The sequence below is a fragment of the Garra rufa genome, unplaced genomic scaffold, assembly GCF_049309525.1.
Source record: "Garra rufa unplaced genomic scaffold, GarRuf1.0 hap1_unplaced_001, whole genome shotgun sequence".
NCBI lineage: Eukaryota > Metazoa > Chordata > Actinopteri > Cypriniformes > Cyprinidae > Garra > Garra rufa.
The window spans coordinates 10,395,315-10,407,350 of NW_027394276.1; positions in this window are offsets into that span (position 1 = coordinate 10,395,315).

Here is a 12,036-nt window from a genome sequence, read left to right on the forward strand (position 1 = left end):
ATAGGGCAATATATTATTATCACATATATACATCTTCTGGATATATGTAGATATATGTTTATAACATATATGTATTTCCCATAGTACAATTTGTATATAAACATATATTGAAAGTAAATATATGGTCAACTTTTATATGGTATTGCATGTTATGACCATATATGTTTACAATATATATTAAAATTGTATATTGTATTATATGATAAGACCATATATGTTAACAATATATATCAAAATTACCAATGTATATATTGAATTTATGCAAGTTTATTAACCATTTATGCCTAAAAGATACTGCTTATTGTAAATCACATAACAAAATATTTTTTTGCTTAACTTTATTATTTCAATTCAGTTTTCTGGGGAAAAAATACAGATGAATATATAACCTGTTCAAAAAATGCCAATGTACTAGTTACTTGTAGTAAAACGAATGTATTATAGAGTTATTGAGGGGGAAAACACTTCATGTAACTGTTTGTCCATATGTGCTGTCATCATCAATGAACTAAAACGCATTTCATTAAAATACATGAGCGATTGAGTGCGTGTCACAATACCGCTACTGCGCATGCGCCAAAATTCAAACACACCCGCGCTAACGGCAGAGTCTGAGCAATGGCTGGGCAATGATACAAGTCATCTGCGGGAAGATGTTTTTCTTAGTAAGTGGAAGGATAACACATGGGCCAATACATTCACATAATAAACGACAATGATTTTATAGACGGGCACGAAGACAGACCGACATCACTGAGAGGAAACGATGAAACGCCTTTGAATGTGGCAGCGGTGCAGGTAATTTATGCTAATTTACTCAACGCTTTATTCCTACGCTAATATTTCATAGAAACTAAGTGTTATATGATTGTTTTGGTCTGCAAGAGCCTCTGTCTCTATATAGAGCAGATAAGTTTTTTAAAATATTCCCTTGCATTGTTTTATATATGATGTTATGTTTACAGCTGCATTGATGTGTTTTGCAATTTGCTTGCATTAAAGTTAATTTTAGCTAACGTTACTGGGTAGGTTAATGAACAATCTGTATGGAGATACTGCGAGCTAATTGTTTTCACTGGATAAGCAATGCCACATTTGGAAATTATTTAAAGCTGTCTGACAAAAATAACGGATGAAAATTATAATGTTTATCTCTGAGATGTAGTCTAGACTAGAACTATAAAACTGCAAAAAATGGAATTATTTAAATAAAAGCACCTTGAATTCATATAGTAAATTACAGTAAGTTACTTGGTTATATTGCACCAAGTGCATTGGCATGTAAGTGACATGAGTGGGTGCTTAAGAACATGTATGTTGTGTACATTGCATAAAGGTAACAGTACACTAAAGGATGTGATTATGGGGTTTTAAAAATATGGTTAATCTATCGTAGTAAATTTTGTTCATATCTTTGCTGATAATTGTGCTATTCTCGTTTGTGTCCCATGAATAGGTAATGAGTCCCGAAAATCTCAGAAAACAGAAATGGAGGCCGAACCTGCAGATGTGGATGGCAGTGATGTGAATCATGGAGCGTACACAGAAAAGGTTAAATATGTAGACAAATCAAATCAACAAAATATGTGTCTCCGTGTACTATTTAATAAAATTCTAGTGCATTTAATCTATAAATAACTAGAGGTTTTGGATATGGTAAGATTAAACTTATTTTAGTGAATGAAGTACCACATTTTAGCTATCATGTTGTTAGGGTGGGTACACAAAATATTATTTTATCCTTGCTTCAAGAAAATCCTCAATCTATCTGCTTTCTAACAGCTTCATATGGCCGTAACATTTATCTTAAACGTGGCTTTAAGCACTATAGATTATTAAAGTTTCACTTTCACTGTGACAAAGGCAGTAAATGTGGTGCGGGAAACTATTAATTGATTATTCTTCAATTAATTGCACTATAAATTACACTACAATGCAAAACACAGTAAATTGATAAACTGTTCGGCGTGATGACGTTTAATGCCTCCGACAGGCCCTGTAGTCCCATTTAGCAGCATGCTAGCAACCATCTTTTTTAAGAAACATAAGAGTTTAAAAATTAAAATACGAATCAAAAGTAGGGTTTAACTGATGTTTTTTTATGTCATATAATAAAATGTGAAAGGATTATGAGTTTGTGTGAACGGCAGACCTTATTTTAGGGGATTTAATCAAAATTGTCATGCAAAAATCCATGTAATAGTTCCACCCTGTTTTCTCCAGGCCAAAACAATGCACATATTAGGTATTATGAATGTCAACACTTTATTTAATTGATGCTAAATAGCAAATTAAATTGTAACCTTAGCTGTGAACTCTGTCATTGAGCATTTGGGCTACTATATTTTAGTTCTTCATGTATATAGAGACATATTATTTGAATGGGCATGCAGGCTGTGCTTTGTTGTTCTGCCATGTCCTTGTGGTATCTGGGAATATTTTACAACTACAACTTACAAACATATACATAATTAGTATTCTGCAGTTTTAAAATAATCTTTAACTTTACCAACTGTTTAATATTCAGTATATTTGTCATCTTATAGTAGTTTATCACTTTGGTACAATGTTGGATAGTATATGGTTCAGAAAATTTATTGTAATTATCTTATCAAAATCTAACTTTTATCTTTTTTTATATTTATACAGATGCTGGAATCCAGACATTTCTTCACCTGGGGCCTTCTGGGGATGGCAATAAACCAAAAACTAACCAAGCTGTGGGAATACAAACCTGTAGACCTTTAGCTGGACCACTACAATTGATGTTTTGTTTCTTATGCCTGTTCAGTGTTTTAATCAGTTATATATGTAATTGTTTCTTTTTTTCTGTTTGATTGTGCATGTCAGTAACATTTTTTGTTCCTATTTAAATAAATTCTGTTTAAATAAAGATGTTTCATTGTGTACCATTTAACATTTAAGGCTCAAGGTGTGAAATGTGCAATGCACTGCAACTTTGTAGAGTGTAGTGTCTCACATGTGTCCTGTATTTAAAGATCAAAGATCACATATTAAAATATTAAATATGCATGAAATATATGGTTTCATATATATCTAATCTGTATATAACATAATAAAAAAATGCATATATCTCACATATATTAATAATTATATATATTCCATATATGGCAATACATGTATTATACATACATAAACATATATTTTTGTATGGGGTAGACTTATATGTCAATATATGAAATTGTTCCATTTTCTAATAGGAATCATATATGGATATGGCATATACAAGACATGTATTTAATACATGGGTATTTCATATAAGCACATATATTACATTTCTGTATGGGGAGTCACCAGCAAAGCAATATCCACACAAAACTTGTACAGATAGGTAACAATGACATTTAAGCAGAAGTGGTGGACGTAAAGCAAGCAATAATAACATTTTGTTATCATCATGAATCATGTTCTTATCATCATTATCAGAGTATAGGGAAAATTTTGCATATTGGTTCACAGTTGGCATTATCTTAAGTCCTTGCATTGATTGCATTTAATTAAATCAACATTATATTTGGTCAGTCTGATCTTGAGGCATTAGAGATGTTAAATTGTGAAGATCTTGAGTTTTCAATAAAGGGCGTGTCCGTGGTGGCCTGACAAAGTTTGATGTTTCTGCATAGACATAGAAGTTGTTATAACTTAGCCATAAAATGTCTGATCTGCCACAAAATTCACAGGTTTGGTAAGAGTCCTGGCCTGAAGACACCTAAAGACTAATATTCAGATATTATCATAGCGCCACTTGTTGGCAGCAGGATATATCATACCTTTCACTAACTCAAACATACCAAGGTCAATCTGCACCAAACTTCATATGTTTGATAATAGTGCTGGCCTGAACACATCTACATGCCAATAATTAGTTACAGGCATAGCGCCATCATCTGGCAGCGGCAAGTTTGGCACATTTAAATGACTTATGACATATTTTTTCTATATTTACTGTATTAAAAGCATACTGCCCACCGTTTGCTGATTTCCTGAAGCCACCGGTCGGCGGTGAGCCCGGGTGCGAGGGCCCGTTCATCGCTGCTCGCAGCTTTAATTATTATTATTATTCTTATCCGGAATGAATCGCATTTTTGAGGGCCTAAACATACCCGAAAACTAACGAAACTTTGCACACACATCAGAACTGGCGAAAATGGACGTCTGATATGGGTTGCAGAAGTGGGTGTGGCAAAATGGCTCGACAGCGCCACCTTTACACGTTCCGCGGTGTGCGCATTCAGCTGTGATTCACGTACATGCACGAAAATCGGTACACACATGTAACACACCAATACCTACAAAAAAGCCTCTTGGAGCAAAATTTGAAACCCAACAGGAAGTCGGTTATTTTTAATTTTCTCAGCAAATTTTGTGTCATTTTTGCCATTTTCAGGCCTCGTACTTGAACGAACTCCTCCTAGAGATTTATTCGGATCAATGCCAAATTTGCTGAGTCTAATCTAAAGCCCTTTGTGACGTTAAATTGTGAAGATCTAGAGTTTTCATTGGAGGGCGTGTCCGTGGCGGCCTCGCAAATTTCGATGTTTCGCCATGAAAAAGGAAGTTGCTATAACTCAGGCATACAATGTCCGATCTGCCTCAAACTTCACAGGTTTGGTAAGAGTCCTGGCCTGAAGACACCTAAAGGCCAATATTCAGATATTATCATAGCGCCACCTGTTGGCAGCAGGATATATCATATCTTTCACTAACTCAAACATACCAAGGTCAATCTGCACCAAACTTCATATGTTTGATGAAAGTGCTGGCCTGAACACATCTACATGCCAATAATCAGTTATAGGCATAGCGCCACTAGCTGGCAGCAGGAAACTTGGCACATTTAAGTGACTTTGACATATTTCTCCTATTTTTACTGTATTAAAAGTATACTACCCACCATTTGCTGTGTTCTTAAAGCCACCGGTCGGCGGTGAGCCCGAGTGCGAGGGCCCGTTCATCGCTGCTTGCAGCTTTAATTAGGGCCCGAGCCCAAAAGGGCGAAGGCCCTATTGTTCTTCTAAGGGTTCTTATTTTTTTTTATTTTTTTTTTACACCTTCTGGGCACTTTTGGGGGCCTTAACATACTCAAAAACTCTTGAAAATTTGCACACACGTCGGAATCTGCGGCCATCAGGACGCCACAGAGGCTGGGACCCGGGCGTGGTTCAGGGCCTCTACAGCGCCCCCTGGAACACAGTTTGAAAACTTGATGTACTGCGCACACATACTTGCACGTATTGATATGAAATTCGGTACACATATAGAACTCATCGAGCTGAACAACTTTTGTACTCTATGTCATAGGCTCCACGCAACAGGAAGTGAGATATTTAGGGCTGTTTAAAAAGCGCATGCTCTGGAATTTAACGTACTCCTCCCAGGAATTCCATGGGATCGTCACCAAACTCGGTCAGCATGATCTCAAGACATTGGGGACGCTAAATTGCGAGGAGATTTTTGATATCTCGAACGGTTTGGCCGTGGCAAGGCGACAAAGTTATGGCGAGAAATGAGAAACAGGAAGTGTCTAATAACTGTTGCACACATTGCCTGATTCTGATGAAACTTCACCAGTTTGTTCGTTGTTTGATGCCGATTCCATAAATGGGACTATTATGAGTCAAAGTTATAGCGCCACCAACTGGGAGCAGGAAGTGTGTCATTTTCAAAATGCTTTGAAATCAGCCTCTTAATTTTACTCGATTTTCTTTAAACTTCATCAAAATCATGTCAAAACACGACCGATAAGAATATGTAAAGGGGTCGATGATAAATCGAATGCTGTTGCCATGGCAACATGTCAAACTTTAAAATTAGATTCCTGTCTTTTCAAGGCAGATAACATGCTTAGAATTTCATGAAACTCAACACACACATCAATATTAATGATAGTTAGACACTGGCAAAAGGTCATAAATGGGCGTGGAGCAGGCACTCTATAGCGCCATCTTTTGACAAAAGTTGGGGGGTTAGTTTTTCCTACAGTCACCAAACTCTGTACATATATTAATCTCATCAATCTGGACAACTTTCTAAATCAAACTCATTAGCTAAGACCAACAGGAAGCCAGCTATTTTAATTTGAATGTGGATTTTTTGAAAAATCAGGCTGTAAACAATTTCACACTCCTTTTAAGAACAACCAGCTATTCACACCAAACATTTTTAACATGAAGATAAGATTCTGAAGATGTTAAATTGCGAGCGGATTTGTGATATCTTGAACGGTGTGGACGTGGTGATTTTTTAAAGATATAGTAAAAAATATTTTTATATCTTTAAAGTGCAGCATCCAAACTCTTTAAAACTTTTTTCACACAGAGATCTAATCATTCTGAGCAAGTGCTGGTAATATCAAAACTATTCAAGCTTCTATGAATTAAAGAAAATTAAAAAAAGAACTCAGAAACCTCACTCTGCCTGACTGACTGTGTTCAGTCACTGCAGGATGACAGTTAGAGTGGCTTAAGGGGGGAGGGGTGAAAGGGAGAGAGGGATAGAGAGTGAAACATGCTATCTTGCTATAGACCATCTTTGAGAAATGCACATATATATATATAGTGTAATCGAAATAAATACGTCTGATCTTTGAGAGTCTGATATTTTGAGAAAATATAAAGGGTCACTAAGTCATTCATTGTTTGTATTTTGCAGTTGTTGTTTTTTTATTTATTTATTTTTTTACTGAACTATACCATGAACTTGTCCTATTCAGTCACATAGCAAAAGATTAAGAAAAATGCAACTTTTAGCATTAGCGATTTATCTTCATTGATAGACATTTATTTTCATAGTGTTATTTATTGAATATAAAATTTAAATTAACAATTTCAAGACAAACTTGGACAACAAAACAAGCTTTGCTGTTATCTGTTCAAAACATCTGAAAATTATACCATTTTAAGATGAGTTATATATATATATATCGCCCCATTTCAATACTCAACTTGTTTTTAAAGATATTTTGAAAGAATGAAGCGTTTATAGAGCACTTTATTGTGTATTGCTGTACACCCACATAAACTGTGTTCATGTTCATGTTAATTCACAGTACATAAACTATATATGAATACTTTTTTTAGCTTAATATTAATTAACATTAATAAATGCTATTTATTTATTGGTCATGTTAACTAATATAGTTAATGCTAACAAATGAAACTGAATGGCAACATTTTATATTTTGTGTGTATGTGTCTGTGTGTTGATTTTAAAGTCTAACCCTTTCAATTCTGTAAACTTAAAATCCAAACTAGCAGAGGGTTACTGTGAATGCATGTGCCAACTGGGCACCGTTTTCCTTATTGATTCTTAGTTATGTAGCGCTTAAGAGTGATGTCTTGTAACAGGAGGAGTCACCAGCAAAGCAATATCCACACAAAACTTGTACAGATAGGTAACAATGACATTTAAGCAGAAGTGGTGGACGTAAAGCAAGCAATAATAACATTTTGTTATCATCATGAATCATGTTCTTATCATCATCATCAGAGTATAGGGAAAATTTTGCATATTGATTCACAGTTGGCATTATCTGAAGTCCTTGCATTGATTGCATTTAATTAAATCAACATTATATTTGGTCAGTCTGATCTTGAGGCCTTAGAGATGTTAAATTGTGAAGATCTTGAGTTTTCATTAAAGGGCATGTCCGTGGTGGCCTGACAAAGTTTGATGTTTCTGCATAGACATAGAAGTTGTTATAACTTAGCCATAAAATGTCTGATCTGCCACAAAATTCACAGGTTTGGTAAGAGTCCTGGCCTGAAGACACCTAAAGACTAATATTCAGATATTATCATAGCGCCACTTGTTGGCAGCAGGATATATCATATCTTTCACTAACTCAAACATACCAAGGTCAATCTGCACCAAACTTCATATGTTTGATAATAGTGCTGGCCTGAACACATCTACATGCCAATAATTAGTTACAGGCATAGCGCCACCATCTGGCAGCGGCAAGTTTGGCACATTTAAATGACTTATGACATATTTTTTCTATATTTACTGTATTAAAAGCATACTGCCCACCGTTTGCTGATTTCCTGAAGCCACCGGTCGGCGGTGAGCCCAGGTGCGAGGGCCCGTTTATCGCTGCTCGCAGCTTTAATCTTCTTCTTCTTCTTCTCCAAGATGAAAAGTCTTTTTGAGGGCCTAAACATGCCCGAAAACTCACGAAACTTTGCACACGCATCAGACCTGGCGAAAATCTACATTTGATATGGTTTTCAGAAGTGGGTGTGGCAAAATGGCTCGATAGCGCCACCTATAAAATTTCAACGGAGTGCGCCTCGAGCTACGTTTCACGTACATGTACAAAACTCGGTACACATATGTAACACACCAATACCTACAAAAAAGTCTCCTGGTGCAACATCCGAAACCCAACAGGAAGTCCGTTATATTGAATTTCCTGTACGATTTTTGTGCAGTTTTTGCCATTTTCAGGCCTCGTACTTTAACGAACTCCTCCTACAGTTTTTATCCGATCATCTTCAAATTTGCTGAGTGTCATCATAAGGCCTTTGCGATGTTAAATTGCGAAGCTTTAGACTTTTCGTCAAAGGGCGTGTCCGTGGCGGCCGGACAAACTTTGATGTTTCGCCATGAAAAAGGAAGTTGCTATAACTCAGGCATACGATGTCCGATCTGCCTCAAACTTCACATGTTTGATGACAGTCCGGTCCTGAACACACGTCAGTGCCCATATTCAGATATAGTCATAGCGCCACCTGCTGACAACAGGAAATGACATGTTTAACACTGTTACGGACTCCTAGAAACATATTGAAAAGCGTTAACAAGTCTTAAATAGGCTAGCAACATGCTACAAACATGCTAAAACATGCTAGCAACACTTAGCTAAGAGCTAAAGCATGCTATTAATACAAATACAAAAGGAAATTGCTGTAACTCATGTATATAATGTTGAATCTGACCCAAACTTAATATTCAACATGCTACAAAAATAATAAAGCATGCTAGCAACACTTAGCTAATATGCTAAAGCATGCTAATAATACAATGAAACAGGAAGTTACTATAACTCAGGCATACAATGTCCAATCAGCCCCAAACTTCACATGTTTAATAAGAGTCCTGGCCTAAACACAAGCCCATGCCCGTATTCAGTTATAGTCATAGCGCCACCAGCTGGTAACAGGAAGCCACATGTTTAATACTGTTGTGGATGCCTAGCAACATTTTAAAAATTTCAACAACTGTTAAAAAGGGTAGCAACATGCTAGAAACATGCTATAACATGTTAGCAACATTTAGCTAAGTGCTAAAGCATACTCTTAATGCAATGAAACAGGAAGTTACTGTAACTCAGGCATGCAATGTCCAATCAGCCCCAAACTTCACATGTTTGATAACAGTCCTGGCCTGAAGATATCTACATGCCAATATTCAGTTATAGTTATAGCGCCACCTACTGTCAACAGGAAGTGACATGTTTAACACTGTGACACACTATTAGCAACACACTAAAAAAGTCATTGAGTGCTAAACTAGTTTAAAACGTACTCAAACATGCTAGCAACACTTACTTAGTGCTAAAGCATGTTGTTAAAGACATAAAACAGGAAGTTACTGTAACTCAGACATGCAATGTCCAATCAGCCCCAAACTTCACGTTTGATAAGAGTCCTGGCCTGAAGATATATACATGCCCATATTCAGTTATAGTCACAGCGCCACCTGCTGACAACAGGAAGTGACGTTTAATGGTGTTACGGACTCCTAGCAACATAATAAAAAGCGTCAGCAAGTTTTAAATAGGCTAGCATCATGCTAGAATCATGTTAAAACATGCTAGCAACACTTAGCTGAGAGCTAAAGCATGATATTAATACAAAGAAAAATAAGTGTAACTCATGCATACAATGTCCAATCTGACCCAAGCTTAATATGTTTGATAAGAGTCCTGGTCTGAACACAAGCCCATGCCCATATTCAGTTATAGTCATAGTGCCACCTGCTGGCAACAGGAAGTCACATGTTTAATACTGTTGTGGATGCCCAGCAACATTTTAAAAATATCAACAAGTGTTAAATAGTGTAGCAACATGCTAAAACATGTTAGCAACATTTAGCTAAGTGCTAAAGCATACTCTTAATGCAATGAAACAGGAAGTTACTGTAACTCAGGCATGCAATGTCCAATCAGCCCCAAACTTCACATGTTTGATAACAGTCCTGGCCTGAAGATATCTACATGCCAATATTCAGTTATAGTTATAGCGCCACCTACTGTCAACAGGAAGTGACATGTTTAACACTGTGACACACTATTAGCAACACACTAAAAAAGCCATTGAGTGCTAAACTAGTTTAAAACGTACTCAAACATGCTAGCAACACTTACTTAGTGCTAAAGCATGTTGTTAAAGACATAAAACAGGAAGTTACTGTAACTCAGACATGCAATGTCCAATCAGCCCCAAACTTCACGTTTGATAAGAGTCCTGGCCTGAAGATATATACATGCCCATATTCAGTTATAGTCACAGCGCCACCTGCTGACAACAGGAAGTGACGTTTAATGGTGTTACGGACTCCTAGCAACATAATAAAAAGCGTCAGCAAGTTTTAAATAGGCTAGCATCATGCTAGAATCATGTTAAAACATGCTAGCAACACTTAGCTGAGAGCTAAAGCATGATATTAATACAAAGAAAAATAAGTGTAACTCATGCATACAATGTCCAATCTGACCCAAGCTTAATATGTTTGATAAGAGTCCTGGTCTGAACACAAGCCCATGCCCATATTCAGTTATAGTCATAGTGCCACCTGCTGGCAACAGGAAGTCACATGTTTAATACTGTTGTGGATGCCAAGCAACATTTTAAAAATATCAACACGTGTTAAATAGGGTAGCAACATGCTAGAAACATGTTAGCAACATTTAGCTAAGTGCTAAAGCATACTCTTAATGCAATGAAACAGGAAGTTACTGTAACTCAGGCATGCAATGTCCAATCAGCCCCAAACTTAATATGTTTGATAAGAGTCTTGGCCTGAATACATTTACATGCCAATATTTAGTTATAGTCATAGCGCCACCAGCTGGCAACAGCAAATTACTTGTTTTACACTAACTTAAGCATGCAATGTACAATTTGCACCAAACTTGACATGTTTGCCAATAGTCCTGGCCTGAAGACATCTAAAAGCCAATATTTTGTAATAGCGCCACCTGTTGGCAGCAGGATATGTCATGACTTACACTCAAGCATGCCATGTTCAAGCTTCACCAAACTTCATATGTTTGATAAAAGCACTGGCCTGAACACATCTGCATGCCAATATTCAGTTATAAGCATAGCGCCACCAGCTGGCAGAAGGAAGATTGGCACATATCAATGACTTTGACATATTCCTCCTACATTTTCTGTGTTAATAGCATAGTGCCCACCATTCGCCACCGATCGGCGGTGAGCCCGAGTGCGAGGGCCCTACCATCGCTGCTTGCAGCTTTAATTAGGGCCCGAGCCCAAAAGGGCGAAGGCCCTATTGTTCTTCTAAGGATTATTATTAGGGCCAGAGCCCAAAAGGGCGAAGGCCCTATTGTTCTTCTAAGGATTCTTATTTGTTAGGGCCCGAGCACCGATGGTGTGAGGACCCTATTGGATCTGCTCCGTTTCTTCTTATTATTCTTCTTCTCCGGAATGAATCGCATTTTTGAGGCCCTAAACATACCCGAAAACTCATGAAACTTTGCACACACATCAAACCTGGCGAAAATGTACGTCTGATATGGGTTTCAGAGATGGGTGTGGCAAAATGGCTCGATAGCGCCACCTTTACACGTTCCGCGGTGTGCGCTTTCAGCTGTGATTCACATACATGCACGAAAATCGGTACACACATGTAACTCACCAATACCTACAAAAAAGCCTCTTGGGATAAAATCCGAAACCCAACAGGAACTCAGTTATTATTAATTTTCTCAGCAAAATTTGTGTCATTTTTGCCATTTTCAGGCATCATACTTGAACGAACTCCTCC